This window comes from Pelmatolapia mariae, linkage group LG12, assembly GCF_036321145.2.
Source record: "Pelmatolapia mariae isolate MD_Pm_ZW linkage group LG12, Pm_UMD_F_2, whole genome shotgun sequence".
In the NCBI taxonomy this organism is placed as follows: domain Eukaryota; kingdom Metazoa; phylum Chordata; class Actinopteri; order Cichliformes; family Cichlidae; genus Pelmatolapia; species Pelmatolapia mariae.
Genome location: NC_086237.1, coordinates 16,366,519 through 16,378,828, shown reverse-complemented (window position 1 = coordinate 16,378,828; position 12,310 = coordinate 16,366,519).

Sequence of the window (12,310 nt, the reverse complement as noted above, 5' to 3'; positions counted from 1 at the left end):
CTGTCATACATGTTGTGAGAGCAGCACAGGCTCAGTAGAAACTGAGGATAGCCAGCGGCGTGACCTGACGCTGGCCCCTGCCCTACACCCAATCGGAGTGAAGCTCAGTTGAAGGAGTCCTATGCTGACATGACAGCTCCTGCTGGGAGGGAAAGAGATGGGGCCCAGCTCACTTCTAATCCCCACTAGACAAGACTTTGCCAGGCTGGTACCCTGCCCGCAGTGCTGCAGATTCCAACTGTGCACAAGCCCCATGCTTGACCAGAGCTAGCATTGTGCTGTTGAACCTCATAAAGAGGATATATTGTGGTTAATGATGTACTATATAATTGGAGAAAAATGTCTGTGTTAGCAAGAAAATATCTGCTCACACTCTGGATGTGAGTTGGTAATTCAGTCACATGTGAAAGAGCAACATGCAGTGACATGCTTCAGATAGCACGCCATTTACATAAAACTTGGAAAGTTGCCTATAGGGCACAATGCCCAAAGCAAATACTGCAGATTTCGGAAGATTTGTTTTAGCAATTATCCTGGCATGCATACGCACACGACATAAAGACTATGGTCAGTCAGTGGTGAACAACTTAACTCCTCAGGCTCTGGTTCTTCAAACACACCCTCTTCCTGTTTTCATAAGAAAAAAACAGCAGTGGAGAAGAGGAGAGAAACAGCAGGGTGAAGGTGAGACTGAAGTATCATTACCCAACGGTCAGAAGGAGGCCAAAAATCTGTGTAGCTCACTGTGCCTGTCTTAATTGGAGTTGAAATGCAATCCATCAATCCATTTATTTGGTCATTGTTAAATAAAAATGTGAAGCATATTGTCTTTGGCTTGAGCTCAACAAAAACAGGATTTACTGCCTTTTACATATAGATCTTTTTTTAAGATTGTTGGCAAGATAAAATACTACACAAAGTATGAACACATCACTGTAGATAATGGCTTATTATAGGTAACATAATGACTTCTTTAATACAGTTAGGAATGAGGAAGTTAATCAATAATGACCTTTGTAGCAGGGCCTATCTTACATGAAGAAGATAGTGGAGTCAAAAGACATTCAAGAGACCACACAGTAATTTTAACTTTGTAGAGATTGTACTGCTCTCCTTTAATTTATGAATGAAGCTATAAATTCGATTAATTAAAAATGGCCAGGCCAGAGTAAATAAATTCTGGATCTGCTGAATATGGTTATCAGGGCTGAGTGATCTCAGATAATGTTCTCTCAACATGAGTAGTGAGTAAGAGAAATAAGAATGGAATCATCCATCCACCCATCCATCCATCCACCCAGCTGGAGTGTATCCCAGCTGTCACTGGGAGAAGGGCAGGGTATACCCTTGACAGGTCGCCAGTCTATTGCACTGTTTACATGATGCAAAATTATCTCAAGGATAAGAGGAAGCTGGGGAAGGATGTCTAAGTCACTCAAATGTGCGTGCATGATAGGACAAAAAATCTGAGTAATGGTCCCAACACACACCAACCGATGTTTAATTATGTTTGGATGTTCTGAGCACATATTTTCCCACATAAAGGCAAAAAAAACCCACCTCCACTATTAACCACTGGCTTTTATCTATAGGCACATAGGGACCCTAGAGAGCACATCAATAGCGAGTGATTTCCAAAGCAGGGAAAACACTGGGAGATAATTGTGTCAACATGAAAAGCAATGCAGCTTGAAATACATTGACGTAGTTAGTATATCGACGTTAGCTGTATGGTTTTCAATTACCCACAGTGTGTGGAGTCAAAGGAGGAACCCATCAAAATGTTTTTCACGTTATGCTGTGCCTGTGTTACGAGTCTTTCAGGAAAAACTGACCTCTTTGATGAAGATTATTAGCCCCACTCTTAAAAAACAGAAGATTAGTCATGGTGTGAACCATAAGAGCCATATAATCTTTTCCTGGACCTTGAGACATATCACTACTGTTTTCTCAGTTGTGTGTGCTTGCATTTTTGTTTGTTTTACTGTGGGGAAATCCTGTCCACAGGAGGCTCCTATAGTGTATAACTGTAAACAGAAGCTTGGAGTACAGAACGGCATTCAGCAGTATGAACACAGCCCAGGCTGGTCAAGCTGCTTCTGTCATCAAACAAAGCGGATTCCCTGCTAATATGACTTCCTCAGGGTCCCCTGGATCCTATGCAGTCACTCATAATTACACTTTCAGCAATGAAAGCTCAACTGCAGTTCATCGAACGGCTAGCTCTGAAACCAAGTCAACAGATGCAGGCTCCATATCTGCTTCAAAGCAGAAATAAACATGTTAATAGCCATAAAAAGTTTTTTTTTGTTTTTTGCTTATTTCCACTCTCCCAGCTGTATTTGCACTATAAGGAGTCTGATTTAATTTTTCAGTTAGTCTATTTCATTCTAAGCCTCTCTCTTGCCAAAATTAGCATCACATATAATTTTACATTGAAATATGGATCCAAATGTCACCTTGCTAACTAACCAAGTTGGTTTGCCAGTGCTAGCATTAGGATAACTCCTGAGCTGTCATCCAAGTGTGGTCATATCTTTTTTTTATATACAGTTAATGAATGCATGTGGAGACTGTGGAAACACAGCACAATTTTTCAGGTTACTGCAGAAGATAATAATGCATGATATAAGGTTTTGCACTTTTATCATCTGGATTCTCTTAGTTTCATACATGCTTGGATTTGCTTGGCTAAAATAGTGAGAGCGAGTGCATATTTCCTTTTCTCCCTCCCCACTATCTGCACTTGACATTTTCACCTCTGCTCAGAGTTGAGGAGGGCCTCCTCATCTGACCATAGCAGCCTCGTGACATCAGAGTGATACGTAAAGCATGCAGGCCAGATAGCAGAGAAGAGTGGTAGGACCCCAGCTGGAGCATTTCCACCTCACCATCTGGGACGAGGGCTTCTTACAAAGTAGCAACACACACGTGGAGCAGCCACCATGGATCCATCCAACCAATACTGGGTTATTCATGCTTGAATGAGCTACTGTATTTTGCACATTCTTGCCCATATATGAATGGAAGTTACAAGAGGCATCTGATGAGAGTTTGCTCAACAGTTCAGAGTTCATGTTTGTGTAACTCTAAGTGGGATTTACAGGAGACTTAACTGTGGCCAATTCTATAAATCCCTCCAAGTATCAGATAGCACACAGCTAAATATAAATGCTTTATTCTCTCAGCTCACTCATATTTGCAAGTGAGCTTGTAAGTCTCTGAAAATAGATGAACCAGTGAGTGATGCTCTTGTCTATTGACTGTTTACTAACCCACACTAACTAACAAGCTTTGGATTTCTTTCCAAACTGATGTGCATAAGGTTGTAGTAAGATAGAGGAGCTTCTCCAACACAGCAACACCTCACTTAAAAAAAACCCTGCTTGTCTCTGAACCATTAGTTCCATTAAATTTGGATAATAATGGCCACTTGTGCATCATCTAATCTTAAAGGAGCTTTCCCATTATACATCTTTCATGAAGCATATCTGTGACTGTTGTGGCAAAACCTCTCTAAGATACAATTATTCCCAGCAGCCCACAGTTAGTTCCATGCCTGTAAGATGTATGTCACCTGTTGTTCACACATCAAACATGTATACCAGGCCTGCTGCTCCGCCTACACTTCCTGCGCCTACGTCTTTGATCAATAATTCTGCGGCCACCCGTCAGCCGTGCACCAGAGAGAGGGGGCCCATTGTCATCTAATTACAGGCCTGCTACTCTATGACTGAGCCAGTGCCTGGGTGAGTGTGATTAAAAGTCAGCTGGGGCACGCAGGCGGTTCTTTCAGCTGGAACCAACAGCTTGGTAACACAGCGCAGGCAAACAAAGCTTTTTTCATCACGCACCAGTTGGGCCTGAAATTATAAACATTATTGGTGGTGACGTTTCTCTCTGATGGGGGTTCACAGAAGTTAGAAGCAACGTGATCAAGCACCTAATTAGTGGTGAAATTGAGAGCACCTGTGACATCTGGAGAGGCTGAAACTGTATCACATGAGTTCATCTTCGGAGCAAAGCGCTAGGACAAAATCCAGAGATGGCGTCACAGGGGGGATAGCGGCCATCTGAGCTAGTGAGGTCATTTGTTAGGAGCCAAAATCACCTTTGTCTTGACTGAGTTTAGATGTGTATGTGTGCACAAAGAAGCCCCACTGAATGCAAATATACGACAAAGAGAAACAACTATTAACAAACAACTGGAGATGAAAGTAAAAAGATGGCACTGATTATGAAGAAACTCAAAATTACATGATAGGACTACAACAAAATGGGGAAAAAGAACCACAAATCACCCACAAGAACCATAAAGAGATAAGACTGTAAAATTTACATATCTATACAAACCTAAATAACTGCAGAGAGACCCTATCACATGCCTCATTTTTAGTGATTTTTTTGTCTCCTTAAGATTGGATATGTGCTTATAAACTGGAGGTCGAGGAGCCTTTAGCATGCCTTTAGCCCAGGGACCCTGTCTGACAGCAAAGATTAGTTAGTTAAGTTTAGGCTTTTTGTTTACAATGCTATAGCAAATCAGTCTTAGATGTTCACAAAGACTGTACCCTATGGGTAGTCTAAAATACTGCAGTGAATGAAGGAGAACTTTTCCTGAGGGGACGCACAGGAAACGCCTTTCCTTTATTATCTTTCCTGCTGTTATCGCTGGCACTGCCTGCTCGTCTCTGCTCTATTTTCTAATCTCCACTGTCGCTGTGGCCTTCACGCCATCCCCACATAACTCCTCGTTCTCAGGGCCCAACTCCCTCATATATCTACCGCCCTCCAAGGCCAATCTCCTCATATTACCCTGCAATTTAGTGAAAAGCATCAGATAGCACAAATTAAACGCTTGATATGATGAGAAACTGGAATCACATTTGACCCTCCATTCAGCCTGTTAGGTAATAAAAGCAATGCACTGTATCTACTTGTTAGTGCTCCTTATAATTGTGGATAAATGGAAAGGGCAAACTTAATCAAGCATTTTTAGACCACTCATCTGTTTAAGTGTTTCTCTGTGATTTAGAACCAGTGCTTCCCTTCATCTGCAGCAATCGTGTTCTTACATCTATCATGATCTGAGGCCCGGTGCAGATGTAAGTCTGGGGTTGAGTTTAGGTGACAACAGCACACATGCAATCACGGACCACAGCAAGATTTATGATATGGCATAATGGGTTCATATTGATGCATGAATAAAACCTTAGTTGAAGCTCAAACTCCAGATGTGCTCTTATGTGGCTTTACTGACTCCAGTTACATTGAAGTTTCCTGGTCCCAAAGAACAGTTTATTTTCATTACAGTAAAGTTCAAAATGTACTAACTTAACTGCTAGTCAGCAACTAATGCAGCAACGAAGAATCCAATATTTTAAATTTGCATATTTAATAATCAAATAATCCGTCTCTGAAGGGAGGGAGTAGGTTAATGTTTATGTTTGTTTGTTTGTCTGTCTGTTTGTTAGTGTCCACATTTTTCAAAATATCATTTTCAAATTTTGTGTAATTTCAGATACCAATAACAGCTTGAGCTGATTTAATTTTGGTGAAAATCGAGTCAGAGTCAATGATGCCAGCTGTGACAATCAGTAAAACTATATTATCATCTTTAAACTTCACAACAATATACCAGGCCTTGGGGGACATTAGTACCTAGGTTGGCAAAGCTTTTGACCTTGACCGTCATTGTTAGTGCCCAAGGTTAAAGTTGACCTTGAAAAAAAATGTCAAGAAACCATATCAAGTAATTTGTCATATTAAAGGGAGAGCGCTGCATAACACAGTTTTTAAAAAAATTTCCTATGACGTCACAATGACACCATAACGGGCTAACGTCATCATGTTGTAAAAAACATTATAAAACATCAAAGTGTTAGTGTAGCCCCTGCTCTTTGGGGGGAGTTGCGCTGTCCAAGTGCTCTTGTATTATAGTTATGACACTGCTTAACATGACAGAAATCAATAAAAGCAATAAACATAAAAATAAATTCCAAGTAGATTTACTTTAATTCCTGCAATTACTGTTAGTCCTATGCATCAAAGAACTATCATCCTATTTTGTACTGCACAAAGAAACCTGTGTCTCTTTGAGTATCTACTTAAAAGATTTGTGTATATACTTAAGAATTTAAAGTTTTGAAACTGGCCCCGCTATTGAACTTTCCTTTATTGCCTTTATTTACATAGAGAGTGAGTTGATATAATAGATTTTATCAACAATCAATCATTGTGAGTCAGAGTCCAGTAAAAACTAACAATATTTTGTGACCACCGGTTCAATCTGGAACTGGCAGCCAGCGGTCTATAACAGCAGTGTTAACAAGTCATACTGCTGTGCTCTGATCCTCCACAGTCATACCCCAACCTTCAGAAGAAGGTGCTTTGTCCACGCAGCTCTGAAACCACAACACACAGTGCTGACACATGAGCTGCTGCTTCATCCCCACAGCTCATTGTAAATAACAGAAAAGCCTAACTACAGCTCTTTCCATGGGAAACAATCCTGCTTTGTATCACTCCATCTGTATATCTACAGTGCCCAAGTCCTGCACTCCTGTCTTCCTCAGGACCTGCTCATGTAGAGAGACCCTGTCAACATTGCTAAACATCAAAATTGCTGGTTAGGTTTATGCTTCCTGCTCTGCAATGCTCAGGTTACTCCTCATCTGGTCTATATAAGAGTGGGCAGCTTGGCTCAAGTATGGGAATCTGTACTGCCTTATTCAGGATGCAGGACAGACTCCAAAACCACAGCACCTTTTAACATATTGTGTCAGAGTCTGATACTACAAGCCCCTTTACATGAAATTTACCCCCCAAAAGCAGCTTCCAGGTAAACTTGTTATCAGCGCATCATTTAAAAGTCAGTATTCCTACATTAGTGCATACGTCTTGGGCAATAAAAGCACTATTTAACCACATCAATATATGTATATACAGTGTTTGAAGTAATACTTGTTACTTCTTTTTCAGGCACGTTTTTGACTATTTCAGCAAGACAGTGCCAAACTTCACTGTACAAGTCTGTCAAACTGCTGAAATCCTACTATATTGTGCAAAGGTCTTGAGCCAGCCCTCTTTTCATTATATTTTACTAGAAAGCATGGGGAATAAGAGCAGTGATTTATTGAAATGTGCAAACACACATGGAAACACAGTATATCAGGCAAAAACAGAGTGTGAAAATCTTGAAAGTCAATATTTGCTATGACCACATTTATTCTTCAACACAGCCTGAACTCTCCCTGGCAAGTTATCACTTATCACTTCTTTAGGTAGTCTTTAGAAATAGTTTCCCATGCTTCTTTAAGGACATTTAAAGCTCTTTTTTGGATTTCTCTGCCTTTTGTTCTGTTCTCTGTAAAAGTGATCACACGCTGCTTCAATAATGTTGAGGTCTGGGCTCTGATGAGGCCAATCAATGACTGATAGCGTTTCCTTGTGTTCCCTTCTATGCATGTATGCTTTCACTAGATTGGCAGTGTGTTTGGGATCATTGTCACAATGAAAAGTTAAACCACTGCCAATGAGACGTTTCTGAATAGTGGATCATATGATTTTTGGGGATTGTTGCCTTGAGGTAAGTGTTGTTGTAAGTCTCCACCGTGTTTTACAGAAGACTGCAATCATTCACATCTCTCTCCTGATCTCCTCAATAAAAATTAACTACAATTTGAATCAAAGATTTCACATTTGGATTTAAAGACATTTGAAAAACCTTGAGAAAGCCAGAAGAACAAAAAAACCTTGTCATCATTTTTTATTGATCTAAAGTTTATTTATTTACTACTTTTGTATTATCTATGTCCCTTTTATTATGATACTCCAACACTTTCCACGTCCACAAGTCCGATTGGGTCCCTGTGACGTAGTTTGTCACTGGACAGTGAGCGTGAGGGTTTTTTGTGACCATGAGGACTCGTCCACAGACTCATCTGTGGAAATTTTACATTACAATGCACCAACAACACATTAGCCCAGGGAGCGGACTATATTCCAGGCTTCATGCTGACTTGGTGTGGCGTTGTGTAAACATGCAAAAATGTCATGAAGTGAGGTCCTCTTAACACCATTAAAGAAGAATCTTAGTGTAAACAGATCTTCTGTAATTCAAATTGTGCTTGTTTTTCTTAACCTGTGTGTGTGTATTTACAGTTTCGGTCCATATTTAATCTGGGTAGGTTTCTTCAGCATGGCTCACTCTTGTGAGAGAGATTTTAATCTCAATAAGACCACCTATTTAAATAAACAAATAGAAAAGCATGGGGTGTGCAATCACAAGTGTTTTAAGTTAAGGGCTTGTTTCCCCACTGGGCTAAATTGGTGTACAATGTGAGCATTCATGATACAGTAAGGGTCTTTAGAAGAGAGCATTTAAACATCAAACGACAGTGTGTTTACTTAAATCCTAACGTGTCGATGGAGAGCCATCAGTGGAGCCAAGAGCTGACAGTTTAGGTCATCAAAGAGACTTTACTACTAGCGCTGCTCACAAAAAGCCCAAACAATAGCAGGAAGGGGCTGCAAGTCTTCAGGAGATGAGCCACACACAAAGATCTTGAAGCAGGATTCATTAGACTGGCGCTGAGGACGGGGAGATCTGTCCATATCCTGTTTTTTACCTCCCAGTTAAGCGGTGAAGGAGGCCTACGTGTGCCAACACCACTAATGACTCAAAACCTATGGGCCGCTAACACAATCATTCAATACCGCCTGAAATGGAAGTGGCGTAGACCACACACGCCTGGAATCAGACATGTGTGTTGGCAACACCGACATGTCATCATTAGCAGTGACCAGAAATGATGCCAGCGACTGTGTGTTTGCAACTATGAACACAATGCTTTGTTAAGAGCCTCCTAACACAGAGGACATCCTCCACATATGGTTGAGGGAGCCTGGCTCCAATACTAATCTGGTCCCACTGTTTATAAAATAAACAGTCCCATGAACACTAACCTACAGCCTGCCCAGTCTCCCCACTCCTGCACTCTCAACTCTGCATCTGGATGACCTCTGACCTGGACTGTTTGAACTGTGCTTCCTGTCCGGCACGATGTGACTATAGCATAATGGCAAAATCTGTACTGTAGGCACTTTTCATGCACCGGTGGAGGGGATTACCAACATATCCTCATGGAGATGGCACATGTGGCCTTCCCACACATGATTAAAACAGGGATGCAGTCCAGAACTTTGTCTCAGACCAATATCAATCATAAAAGTCAAAAAATAAGTTTTTAATTAAAAAAGAAAAACGTGTTTTCAGGATATGGATGTGAGGTTAAAAACGTGCAGGTAAGCATGCATTTTCATAAAGCTCTTTATTTATTGGTGTTAAATGAGTCCTAATTAGGAAACCTTTGCCTGTAAAGACAACACCACTACTTTTTCAAAACAAGGCTGTTCATGCAGACATCCACACACAGACACCCCCGCCCTCTCTTGCTCGGAGCCCTGAGCCTGCTAGGCTCTGGTGGTGGAATGAGACGAGATAAGCCCATGGTTGGCCTCCATCAACACATGAGGCTTTCCAAAGCGAGTAGTGTTACAGACAGGCGCTCCTCTGGGGCTCAGTGGGAGTGGGAGTGGACTGGGCTGCTCAGACATTAGTAGGTTGCTAATCTGCCTCCAGCCAGCTTGCTGATGCCCACCATCTGTGTCTCTAACTCATCACCCACAGGCCAGGAGGCTCTGCAGGCACACACACAAGTAAACAAACACCCAGAGAGAGCCATTTAAGAGCCAATTCTCTACCTGGCTCGGTTAATTACTGATTATCAGCACCACCCAAAAAGCAGAGGACGGGAGCCAGTGACGAGGGGTAAGGGGGATAAGGAGGAGGCAACTGTGAACAGGGGCACATTAACTTCACTTTGCTTCATCATCATCCTCATTACACACGGAATTTGTGTCAGACATAACTGCAAAACAGCTCAATCAGGGATCAAGGGTATAAAGCAAACTATTGCGACAGACTTAATTACCACCAGCCGCGAAAAAGTCAGAAGACTCGAGGAGTGTCGGGAAAAATGTTGCCGCCGGTTATGCTTCATTTACTTGACAAGACTTCACAGTCATAATTGTAAATGCTCCTGGCACTACTGATCAAGGGGATGTAGAGGGTTAAGAGGTCAGGAGGATGGGTGCAGGGGTGGGGGAAACTGACGGAGATTAACTGAACTGAAACTCCTCAAGGAGTATGACAGCCACACAGGTGCGCTGCACTTACCCCCCAAGTAACCCCCACACAACCGTCATTTGGGCCCAAAATGTCCTGTGGGTGTAGCAGGCAGGTGATTAGCAGATACAGATACTCTGCCTCACTTACCTTTTAGCCACTGACCCGTATGTTCAAATGTGACTCTAAGCTTTTTAGAAAGGGCTCTTTTGTGTTTCAGTGCAAAGAAGAACATCATCTAAAAGTTTGCAGACTGAATTATTTGGTCATTTTTACCATAATTTCAGTAATTGCTAATTTCACCTCTAATCTATCACTTGAGTTCCTTGTTCCATAAAGTATTCTTTCAAAGTCACGTGCACTGTCTTAACCAAATAACCTCAAATGGTTTTAGTTTTTTTAACCCAAACCCCCACCACCACCAACACCACTAATCATACAGTCCCTAAAGCAGTGCAGCACGTCCGCGGGGAGTAACTGCAATGAGAACTGTGATGACATTTAAAGCACTTGCTAAATGCACCCATGTGAATTTTGGGGTGTTATTCTGCGGTAACGTTACCCTCTAAGTATTATCCATATCTGTAGCCATCTAGACTCTAAATACAAGCAGAATTATACAATGGAAACGCTGCAAGCGCCAAAACCGCATTTTAATTTTTCTGGCAAGACTCGGCTTTCTATGTGACAGGAAGGCTGAACCTCCAGGCACTGCTCCAGACTGAAAACATTAACACTCATTCATGGGATTATTTAACAGTAGTCTGTATTTAGGATGGTCCAAAATACCACACTGGAGCCAAAAGATGGAAAATATTTGCAAAGCTATGTCTAGAAAGCGGGCTTTAAAGTTTCCATCCAGAAGAAACGTCCAGCACCAGGGAACAGACTCAAGGTGATTTTTACTGATAACATGCTACATTACAGGGGGAAAAAAGAGCGAGTAATGCCATAATGCTGCAAGAGGAAGATAAAAGTGAGGGCTTTTCCTTTGGCTAATGAACACAAGAGGTCCACACAGAAAAACCAACACAAGGATGATTCAATTATCCAACTACTAGCTCAGGAATCCCCCTCCTTTGTAAATACCTCTTGCACAAAGAGTAATGTTTTCCCTTGGTGCAATAAATAACTTTTTATTCCCACTGCCACGGAAAGTTCACCTGCGCAGACAATCACAGCGTCTGCCCTCATATTTGTTACTGCGGCCTTTTAATTTGACCTGAGCCTGCCTGTCATGGTCCATCAAACGTGGGAATCGGATACCTTAGGAACACAGGCGCCTTTGCTTTGCGTTATGGCCCGCCACCACCTCCCAGTGCCCTAACACATTGATTCTGGGAGGAGAGAGAAAGTCACCCGCATCACATGAATCAAGCACTGTGACAGGGGTCCGTTAGGTCTGGGATCACACGAAGGATCACAAGTCTCTCTTTTTATTTCTCTCTCTCTCCCATCTGTATTAGCTGGGGATGAGAGGCGCGGGATGGCCCTCTAAAGGCATATATTTCCGTTGATGAAGAGATAAATCAGATCATTTCTGGAGTAAGGAAGGGAGCACAGAGAGAGCCTTCTTGGTCATTCCCCTTTGAGATGTAAATAGCACGGTGGCACTGAAAGAGGGCCAGGTGTCTGATGCAAAGAGGGAAAGCGTGACGGTGCATGCATTCCTCAGGGACCTAGAACATTAACTGTTGCTGTGCCTTATGCGGGTAAACATCAGCAGATTCTATAATGGTCCATAATGGCCTTGCTGGAGTAACACAATCAGAACAAGTACCCTGTCTCCAGTAAAATTTTAATCATGTCTACACATGTGTGCATTTATATTTAAACAATAAGAAAGTTAAAGTTTCCCAGTTATGAGGAACCTCTGCATTCTGCAAAAAACTACACTAAACCCTGAAGACCAGAGGTCAACAGCTGCAGGTCACACCTTGCTGGACGATTAAAAATGAGTTAGCACGCTTTTTGGAGTCATCAAGACAACAATTTGACAACTCTTTAGAGCCTGGGGGAAAAAACTTCAAATGTCCCACACCTTAAGGTGAAGGAAAGAGGTCAAACTGTGAATTAAGAAAAGAATGGCACCCTGTTATTAAACTTAAGAGGGGGGCTGAG